Here is an 11,200-nt window from a genome sequence, read left to right as displayed (position 1 = left end):
TACAAATAGTCGTGTTTTGAGCCTGGCAGTCTCGCGAGCAGAGCTTAAACTCCGCGTGACGCGAAGGCGTTTTCCTTGGCGCGTCCGCGTGTCCGCGACGTCAGACGCCGGAGCAGCGCCGCAGTCGAGGCGAAGATAGTGTATTTCGACTAACGGAGGAAGAAGAATAGCGGGTAGAACATAAAGGTTCCTGATTGGCCGAGTGCCTACCCCTTCTACCGACGTTACGTAGAGGCGGGAAGCTCTCGACCAATCGGTAACGTTCATGTTCTACCCGCTGTTCTTCTTCCTCCGTTAGTCGAAATACACTATTCACGTATTTACAGCAGCCAGTTATATCACGAGGAATCCCGCCGCCCCCGCCGTACAAATTCTTCCAGCGCCGCGGACGACTGCTCACATCAACATCATCCCCCTAGGCGAGTGGAAAAGCCAAGCAAACGGCCGAAACAAAACAAAACAAAACTCATAGGCAAATCGTGCAATAAGAGTGTCACCGCCTATCGCCTCGAGGGTCGCGCGCGGCCGTGTCAAACCGTCATGAGAAAATGTCATAGGAATGCCATGACCGCCGCCGCCGACGACTGACTGACTGAGCACCTCGGTGCTTAGCAGCACGGCGGCCGCGGGGGCCGCGCGCCCCGCCCGCGGTCTCCTCGCCGGTCAACGCCACGGCCCGCCGGGGCGCGGCTGGTGCGGGCCGCTCGCGGGGCCAGAGGCAGGCCGACGCGGACCCCGCGGAGGCGGAGGCCGGCGGACGCCACCCAGCCCCATTAATCTGCCTTATCTAAATCTGGAGCTTCCGTATTCTTATCTCTTTGAATATAATGAAAACACGGGCTCGTTTCGGTGCCGGGTCGTCACCTGATAGGTCTGCTCCCGACGTTGCCTAGCCGGCCGGCCCGGTCGGTCGGGTCGGTGGTCTGGTCGGGGTCCCCGGGTATTTTGCCAATTTCGCACACACTGACGTCTCGCCGCCGGCATCGAATTCGAGAGTATCGGCCTGGTGCATCGCGCGATCGTATCGCTTGCTGGAGTAAACGCCGCCCCGGGTGCGTGGGTAGACAGACTGGTTCCGCGAAACAGGTCCATAACCTATCTCAAAAAGTTTTCCCCATCACGGCGCCACGCTACGCCACGCCCCGCCGCGGTCTCGCCCCCGGGGCGCGGCGAATACACTACGGCCCGTGGATTAGCTCCCTCCCGATCGTGCTGAGAAGGCACGTTTTCCCGGTAGCTTCGACGCTTATATCCAAATGAAGGCAAGCACTGATTTATTTTTTTCCCGGTGCCATCCTTATTAAGACACCGTCGTGCGCCGCTTGCCTTTTAGTGACGCCTCGGAGCTGCAGAGTTCGAACCTCTTGCACACACTGTCAAAAATATTGTACCAAAGTACAACAAATGGAATGGATAGTAGGTTTGTGGAGGTGAAGAACACGATCGCTGTACATTTTTGTTGTATAGTGCCCAAGACTCCATGTTAAAGGATGTTGTACTTTGTACCTCAAAATAATGTAACTTACTCAGTACAATTTGATCAGGGACTTGACCAGCGCGTGTTGGGTTTTTTTCTGACAGTGCAGTGTTATTATCTGTTTTTTTTGTTATTTTTCGCCATACAGCTTTGGAGCCCCAGTAAGTGTGTGCGTCTGAGTGACTTGCCCCGTCGTCGAGTCGCCGCCGTCATCGATGGCTTCTTTGAAAGTTTCCAGCAGTTTCGTCCGCCAATATTTGCTCGTTTGTCAGGAGGAGTGACGGGGAGGGGTGTGTTGGGGCGGCCGCGGGCCCTTGTCGCACCGGACCATGACCTTGGCCGCATTGGCTGCCAACTGTATTTGTGCTCCGCTCCGGGGAGCAATGAGCCACAGCCAGCAGAAACAACACGCATTAAGGTCATAGAATTTACTCTTGAAGAACTCGTCAAGCAAGCTTGATGAGTTCCTCAAGAGCAAATTCAACGACCGCGTGTTGTTTTTGCTGGCTAGAAGCTAGAAGATTTACAGAGACGGTATAGGAGTTTTACGGGGGAAATGGGCAAGGCGGGGAGGGGCTGAAGAGACGTTGACAACTGTGGTCCTTGTGGTTCGGCAGGTGTAATCGGCGTGATCCGTGGTTGGGTCCGTTACGGTCGATTACGGCGTTGAGTTTCTGGCGGTGTGCTTCAAACTGATAACAGAGCGGGTCGACTCGGTGGGCAGGCTGTGTGCTTCCGGGTGCAGGGCTGAGGTTCGCTGCGGCCGCGCCGCGCTTCTGGCCCGCTTACCCCCCCCCCCCCTCCTCTCTCTCCAGGTGTAGGTGCGGCGTGCAGCGTGTCTGGTACTTCCCCAATTCCTTTTGCCTCCGAAAAAACAGTGTGATTTGTGACTGATTGTTTGCAAATGTCGTGCAAGTCTGCCATTTCCAGGCTGCGACTTTGTCCAAACGTTTCTCGAACCAGCAAAACGAAAAAAAATAGAGAAAAAAAAACATGACAAGGCGCGACCTTGTGTGTGTCGGTCACGGAAAGCTGTCTCGAAAAAGTAACCGTTTCTATACCATGTACCCCGCGGCTATATGGCAGTTACCAGCTACACATGGTCAACCATGACACTTGTATTTGTAGATGCAGGAAAAACTGTAAACAGGGCGGTGGAAAATCTGCGTGACCGAGCGTGCGTGCAGGTATGGAGCACACCGCCGCTACGCTCTCTTGTACATTTCCGCACCTCTTCTTATCGGACGAAAAAGAGAAGAACGGCGAGACGATCCAAATACTTTTCAACATTTTTTTGGCAGGATGTTTTCGTCCGAATAAGCTCAATTATAATCTTTGCAGCGGAACGTAAACACCAATCAGGAGGTAATCAGCGGACGCGACGCGCGGAGCGCTGCTCTGTCCTCTCGGTTGCACCACGACAAAGACGAGACCACAGAGTGTGGCTGAAAGTCGTGAGCGGCGGAGAAGAGGAAGCCTTTCGCCGAGGGGTGCCCAACTCCAAAAAATCGTGTACACCTGATTACCAAAAAGCGACGATTACCAAGGATTACCAGATATTACCGAGGATTACCTATGATTACCAAGGGTTTCCGAAGATTACCATTGACAAAAGATTACCAAAGATTGCCATTGATTACCACAGATTACCAGTGATTACCAAAGATTACCACTGATTCCCAAAGATTACCAAGATTACCAAAGATTGCCATTGATTACCACAGATTACCAGTGATTACCAAAGATTACCACTGATTCCCAAAGATTACCAGTGATTCCCAAAGATTACCAGTGATTCCCAAAGATTACCAGTGATTACCAAAGATTACCAGTGATTACCAAAGATTTCCAGGAATTTCCTTGCTGGATTACTGAGTGGTTACCAAAGATTACCTGGTGATTACCGACGATTACCTGTTGATTACCAACGATTACCTAATGATTACCATGGATTACCGGCGATTACCCTGGATTACCTGTGATTACCAAGGAAGACCGGCGATTACTAAGGATTACCGGCGATTACCAAGGATTACTGGCGATTACCAATGATTACCGGTGATTACCAGGGATTACCTACTCTGTGTACACCTGATTACCTCAGTTGGGCACCCCTCGCCTTTCGCTCATTGCAATGTTTTACGACAACAGACATAAATGTATAGCAGCAAAACACATTATATCCACGCTGATTGGACTCTTGGCCCGAGCCTAACTACGCACGGGAAGGTTTTTGGATCAAACCAAACAACAACCAAACTGTTTGTTTTTATGGTGTTTCTTTAAAACTATTTGCGCTCCCTGGGAGATAAATTGACGTCAGAGAGCAGTGCAGTCCACACCCAGAAAAATCGTTTCTTGTTTCAAGTAAATTTTTCCTTGTTTCAAGTGCACCCTAACACAGTTCAAATTTACTCTTGAAACAAAGCTCATATTTTCTTTCGAATAAGAGAAAAATCGTGTTCCAATGACAATATTGCCCTATTTTTAATGGTGAATTTAATCTTGTGTCAGCTTGCACTTGACTCCAGAAACTATTTTTCTGTGTGCATGCAGATCCATGCGGTCGTGCGTGCAGCTGTCCATTAAATGGCTCGGTGTCCGCAGAACGGGGCGGGGCGGGGTGGTGGGGTGGGTGGTACGGTTCGGACCTTGCGTATGCTTAGCACCCTTCGAGTCCCCATTGCGAAACAGGCTTGAGGATCGGAAGTGTGTCAGTTTCTTTGCCGGTTTTTTTTCCTTCTGCGCCCCACCTGCTCCCCACCCCCACCCCGCACGCCGGCGCTGGCGCGGGGCCGGCCCGGCGTCAAACAGTATTACGTGAGTTCCGCCGAATTCGGGTCACGGAGGAGTCGAGCCGCTAAACGGGTAGCAGCCAGCAACAGTCTGCAGCAGCAGCAGCAGCAGCAGCAGCAGCAACAGGAGGGTCACGAGCCGCTTAAAGAACGAGCAGTGCAGCAAGCGGGGAAGTACCAGAGCTGCGTCCAGGTACATGGGTGCATTGGGTGCCTTGGGTGGGTGCCTGAGCCTGCGCAGAGACCCACAGAGTGTCTGTGCAGGCTCAGAGGCACCCAAGGCACCCAATGCACCCATGTAGTACCTATGGACGCAGCTCAGCGCAGGAGGGTGCCGCAGCGGCTGCCCTGCGGTGCTGGACAGGCCGTCATGTGGACCTTCTCCATGACCCGCGACCCCTCACACCTCTCTCTCTCTGCCCGTTTCCAACCGTGCCAGCCGACGGCTGTACTACACACACGCCCGCGCGCATTCGATCGTTTTATTATGCTGACAACTTTCCCGCCGGATTTTATTTCAAAAAGTTTTGGTATTACGGGACGTGATGCAACGCAGCTGCCTGCTCCGCTGCTGCTGCGGTTGCTTTGGTCCGGCCTGGCCCGGTCTGATCGAGCCGACCGGTGGTGTGGTGATGCCTGTTGCTTCTGTTGTTGTTGCCTCTGTTGTTGTTGCTGCTGCTGCTGCTGTTGTTGTTGTTTGGGGGGATGGGGGGGGAGGGGGGAGCTCACACGCCACCTCCTCCCCTCTCCCTTCCCTTCCGCACTTTCACTTGGCGTTGGCGCGGCGTGGCGCCGCCGCTCGTGCGGCCTGGGAGTAAACCGGATCATTGTTCTGTTTCCTCAAGGGCGTTGCAGCGAAGATGAGTCACGCAGCTGCATTTTCCTTGTTCTTGTTTCTGCCGCTGCTGCTACTGGTGTTATTGTTGTTGTTGTTCCAGATGAGCTGGCGCCGTCATACTGGAGCACTCAGCGGTCGCATTGCATTTACAATTGCAACTGACTTTATTTGTTTTCAACAAGACATTATATTTTGAGGGGGGGCGTGGGGATTATATTTTTTCTAATCATCAGAGCGTTTCCATTCCAGAATGCGCAAAGCGAAGAAGGAACCTTGAAGAGAGCTTTAATAAAGCAGCACCCGACACCGTGCACCGAGCTTATATGTACAAATATCGTAGACTTTACTAAGAATTGGCGCGGACACTTTCTGCAAATTGACGTCACAGCAATTATAAAACGCGGCACTCGCCGTAGCTAGCCGTCACCGGCCGTCACTCTGCAGTCAGGCGACCAGCGCACAGAGCGCACACACGGACTGCACGGACCGCCTCTTGACTGCCCTAACAGGCAGTTTTCATTGACAACGCCAGAGGCACAAATAGAAAAGAACATCTTCGACCTTGAGGAGGCAGAAATCGCGGAGGTTGCGGAAACTAGTTATTCAGCTTGAAAATCGAACAGGGCAGAACATCGAGTAAGGAATCATCCAGAAAGTACGACCGCCAATCGCGGTCACGGAACGGAACTGCCAATTTTATTGGTTCCAGGCTCTCATAACGCCTAGTAGGTAGGCAACATTTCTCATTCGGCGCATGCGTGTACCGCGGGGTGGCCTACCCCGAGTCTCGCAGGCGCCGAGCTCCCGCAATTGGCCGAATGAAGTATAGAAACGGGCGTATACTTCCTCCGGACGATCCCTCCCTAAGTGATCGACACTCTCTTGAAGATGGCTATGTCTGAACTAGAGACTCCATTTAAAGACTCTGCAAGAATCCAGGCCACCTTAAGGACAGAATAGCTCGCCGCGAGCTATTCCAGGCCCGCTTGTCCCTTCTTGCTCTAGCCGAGCGCGCCTGGACGCTGGACGCGCACCCGCTGCTGCTGCTGCTGTCCTGCCCTGTCCAGTGGTCTCGCTCGCGGCAAATCTCTTCCCGGGCCTCTAATATTTTGATGGGTCCTTTCCGTTCTCTTTCACCGGCCTACTTTCCAGCCCGCCTTGGTCCGTGGCAGAGGGGGGGGGGCGGTATCTCGGCCGCTGTAACGCGTGACCGTCCTGGTCCCCTGTCCCGTCTTGGCGTTACCTAATACGTTACGACAGGTTACGCGCCTCGAGCCCGCGCACCCCTCTCGCGTGCAAGCAGCGCGCGGCTCGGTGCCGGCGGGGCGGGGCGGGGTGGGGTGGGGCGGGGCGGGTGGGGCCAGCCCAGGAAGATGAAGACAATCCGCCTGGAAGTGGCACGCCCGTGGTGGTGGTTGGGGGGGCGGGGGGGCACTCCACTCCGCCCTACCCCTCATCACCCCACCCGCACACCTCTCTTTGGCGTTGTTATTGCGGTATGATTGGCTGCTCGTGAGTAGGTATCAGCAGCGGAAGAGGCATGCGGGAAACAGTGCGCGAACAGAGGGCGAAAGAATGGCGTGCGAAAAAGGAGTTTTTGTACTTGTTTATTAAAAAAATAGGGATAGAGAATCCATTCTAATGATTTTATTGTGCTCTCTCCCACCGCGAGTCCCTGGGATAAGGTAAGGTGTCACTACTTATTTACAAGGTACTTGACTGATCCTGGGCTAATCTCTGGTCTATGCCCTCGCGATAACCGAGTAGGTATAACGCGCCCCGGCAATGACTTTGCTCAATTACTCGTTTTAATACTAGTCTGTTTTTTCTATTATTTTTTTCCCGTGATGCAAAACTCACTTGTGATTTTTGCAGCACGTCCGGTGCCGGAACCCAAACTGGGCCGCGTCGGGAGCGGCGGCGGCTGCGGCGAGAGGTGCGGGGCGGGGTGTTCCTCATATCGGACCTGTTTTTAATTAATTGACCAGGAAGCGGTTCGGTGCGCAACACCCGCGCTCGGCTGAGGGGGCTTACCGATCACACATCATCCCGACCGTGCGAGTGAGCCAAAAACATTTCCCTGTTTCAGTAAGTTATTCTCCACTCATCAGATGAGGGAGTTTCCTGTGTTGCCCAAGAAATTTCCGCCGCCTATTCAAAGCACACCACACCACCTCCTTATCGACTCTAGAGGGGGGACTAAGGGGCGAAGCGACAAACGAGAAGTGGCGATGAAAATGATTAGGTATGGGAGAAACTATGTAGCCATAATGTGTAACAAGTACACTGTAAGAAAATGTCTGTGAAGTGACAAACGCGTTGTCGTAGGTCCAGTGATAACTCATTTATTTAAAAAATGAGAGGGGGCACTTTTCTCCATCTGGTACAGACAGTCTTGGGGTCTGTCTAAAATCTGACAAATGCTAGATGAAAATACATAAAGTTTACAGTCATATATGTGCTTACTGTACATATTCAAAGAGGTAAATAATATCCCACTTGGCCGCACTTGGCACTTGCATTTTACCGTGATTGTACATGCTTGAAAATATCGATGATTCCCTTCGCAAGCAGTTTCTGGCAGGGCGGGCTGCGCCTGCATCACGTGTCTTGCGCAATCACCATTGATAATATACCTCTAGATGCAGGAGCCTCCCGGCCTAGAGACACACGGCGCGCGATACGTTCGGCCAAACCGGCCCAGCCTGCTCCTGTGAGGCCGGTCTACGCTATGCGGGCCGCGGCCCCGAGTTATTAGGCACTTCCCCTTTCTTTGTATGTCATCGCCAGGGTGTTCGAGGTTGGCGTCGTCCGAGGCATTTCACCGAGTCAGGGACAAGCAACCGTGCAATAAGATGGCTTATTGCGGCAACCCCCGACACTGTCAAAATTTGTCGCACCGGGTACAGGAAAAATTTTAGATGGAAGAAGTCGTACAATTACAATTTAAGATTGTAAATGTTAAAGCACTCCCGTCCGTACCGACTTGAAATCGAATGACGAGCATGAGTGGGAGCTTGGTGGGAGGTTGTACATGTTCGACACATTTTGTAAATGGGAAATTACAAAATATGTCGTACTGGGTGTTTCATAAAAGACACAGGTGCGAACGAGTTTGCCTCCGTAAGGCGCCATAGCCGCCCGCACTTACCTCTTTTATGAAACATCCAATACATCTACGAACATATTTTTCACAGCGGGCAACCTCCCGCTATTTTCGACGTTGTCGTATTTGTTTACTTTTATTACTTATTTTTATTTATTTTTTTTCGTCGGCGCACGACAAACACAAACACGCGCGCGGGAGCTGATAAACTGGGTCGGTCGCGGGCGGCGCGGGACCCCCAGAAGAAGAGCAAATACATACGAAATGGGAAATGTATAACTTTTGGTGCATGATAATGTATGAGGACGCGACGCGACGCGGTCGGGGACGGGAGGGGATGCGGAAAGCACCAGCCAGGCTTGTGCTATATGCTTCCCTGCGTTTGCGCTCGGCTGCGTTTCGCGATGCGTGCCGCGTGGCGCGGGCCCGCCGGACCGGAAGGGAAGTGCTGAGCTGCGCCACAACAAAGCCGGGCCCCACCCGCGTGCCGTAAAATTGCGGCCGCTGCAGATCTAGTGCATTACTGCAGAGCGTTGCGTCGCGCTGCGCTGCGCCGCGCCGCCGACGTTGCTCTGCTGGCTGCTGCTGCTCGCTTTGGCTTTGCGTCAGGTTGCGTCGGTTGCGCGTTCCGCTCGCGGCGCGCCCCTCTGCGCCAACAGCCAACACCGGCGGCACCGCGCCGTCGCCGTCAAGTGGGATATTTGTCTGCGATAATGAATCGAACAGCAGCAGCAGACTGCACAACCGACCGATTGGGGCCAAACTGCGCGAGAAACGTGACGTAACTGCTTTCAGCACTTACTAAGCGGAACATACTATACCCTTGATCATATGCCCTCACCAAAGGACAAAAAATATGATTCATCATGAGTTCCAGTCTATCCTTTGCAGCTGGAGGGTGGGTGTGGAGCGGCACAGCCCGGGAGGTGGGCCGTGCCGTCGCGCGGGTGCAGGAGGTGTTGCCTACCTTCATTCTGGCGGGCGCCCTGCTCGTGTCCGTGGCCGCCTCCGCTCCACCTCCGCGACTTCAACTTACCCAAGGCATATTTACGCTACAGCACTGAGAGTCAGAGAAAGGGTAGGAGGTGCATGCAGATGCGTGGCGGGGTGTGGCGGGGCAGGGCTGGGCTGGGTGGGGCTGGGCTGGGCGAGGTCGGCCGCAGCGAGGCGGGGCCGTAGGGTTGGAGGATTATCTTGCCTCGGTTCGTAAATAGTGGCACGCGATAAGGAGCGTCTTGGTGGAAAACACCCTTATCTGCCGAGACCACGCGAACATCGGGCGACCAGAAAGGCGCACTGACTGAAAGGAGGCTGTCTGCCCTCACAGACTGGTGGGTGGGGTCCCGGGTCCCGGGCTCCCGGGGGGGCTGCTGCTGCGAGCAGAGCTGCCGCGCTGTGCAGGGGTTGCGACCCCCCCCCCCTATCCCTCGCCCACTTCCCCCGCTCTGTATGCCCTATCAAGCGAACCGGGGGCCGCGGGGGTCACTGACTTGCTGTATGCTAAGAGTACTTACTCATTGAACCGAAATAGCGACAGCAGAGGCGACGTTTCGTGACGCAAGGGACCCCGCGCCCCCGCCGTACCCGCCGCCGCCCCCGCCGCCCCCATCTCGCTGTTGCCCTGCTGATGCTGACCCGCTGTGCATTTTGTTATTTTGAAATGGCGTGACTCATGTCAGCTACGACTGGGCCCGGTGATTAGATATACTTTTCCTGACTCACTCCCACTTATGCACGACGGCTATGCGTTTCGATTCAACTTGAAAGTACAGACGAGACGATACTCGTCACTGTTGAACGAGCACATTCTGTAGAGAAACTATCAAAAGGCAAGAGGTGACTTGCAATCGGGTTCTCACTAAATACGGCTTTGTTTCCATCCATTACTTTGATTTCACACATGCCCGTTGATTCTATAAAGAGCACGACGCCCCCCCCCCCCTGTTTCCCAAATCTAAATACACTTTAGACAAACACCCCAGCGTGGGGGGAGGGGGGAGCACGGATACGTGTACGTCACGCAAATCAAGTCATCTCGCATATATAGAGTGATTCCGAGTGATTCGGTGATGCAATGCGAGCTCGTGGTGGCCCAACCGGGTCGGCGCCGCCCACCGGCCAGCCTCGTCCAAAATACATATCTCATGATGGACGACGGGCGGGTCGGTGCGGAAGCAGTACGGGACGGGGTGTTTCAGCGAGGGCGGCTTTGCCTACTGTTGTACCCTCTCTGCCCCTGCCCTACAACACTCTAACCAGCTCTAGCAGGAACTTTTGTAAGGGCCAAATATAGGGGAGGAAGGGGGTGGGTGGCCAGGCATAGATATGATCCTCCTTTGGAGCAACATCGAAAGGCCCTGCTCGGCGCTGCTTTTGCCCCGTTGTTGCCGCCCATGGTGTTGAAACAAAACATGGGTTATCAATAATGTTTTGTTTTTTTTTGTTTTTTTTTCGTGAGAGCGCGTCGAGGGAGCCTACCACCTCGGGCCCCCCCAGCAGCGCGGGGGTGGGCCACCAGACCCCACGCCCACGATCCCCAATCAACGCCGCCGCCGCCACGCAGCCGAGGCGAGCCGAGGTGCACGTGCGCCGCGTGCGCGCTCGACTTGGAAATGTGTAAGTCCAGAGGCGCGAGACCGCACCGGCCCGGCATCTTCCTGCGGCTTATCTCGGCTTCCGGGATGAGCGCGGTGCCCCCGCCCCGCCCCCCACCCCCAACAACACACACCTACACGCCTGGAGGCCGAGAGCACACTATCGCACCGTGCCCCGTGACTGAAAGGGCTCTGATGAAGTCACTACCGGGCTGTCGGTCCCTTTCTCTACCCTTCCGCAAAACTTGCATGGTTACACTCCAGGCTAGGCTACTAATGTAGGCGTGAGATAGAATCGTCGTTGGAAATGGAGTTTGGGGTCATACCAGAAAGTTCCTGCCCGCCCGGTCCAGCCTGTGCAAAGCTCTGCCAGTGCATGCGTGCACTACG

The sequence above is a fragment of the Frankliniella occidentalis genome, unplaced genomic scaffold (assembly GCF_000697945.3).
Source record: "Frankliniella occidentalis isolate FOCC.00 unplaced genomic scaffold, Focc_3.1 Scaffold6, whole genome shotgun sequence".
In the NCBI taxonomy this organism is placed as follows: domain Eukaryota; kingdom Metazoa; phylum Arthropoda; class Insecta; order Thysanoptera; family Thripidae; genus Frankliniella; species Frankliniella occidentalis.
The sequence above is the reverse complement of the archived record's forward strand: the minus strand, read 5'-3'. Positions refer to the sequence as shown.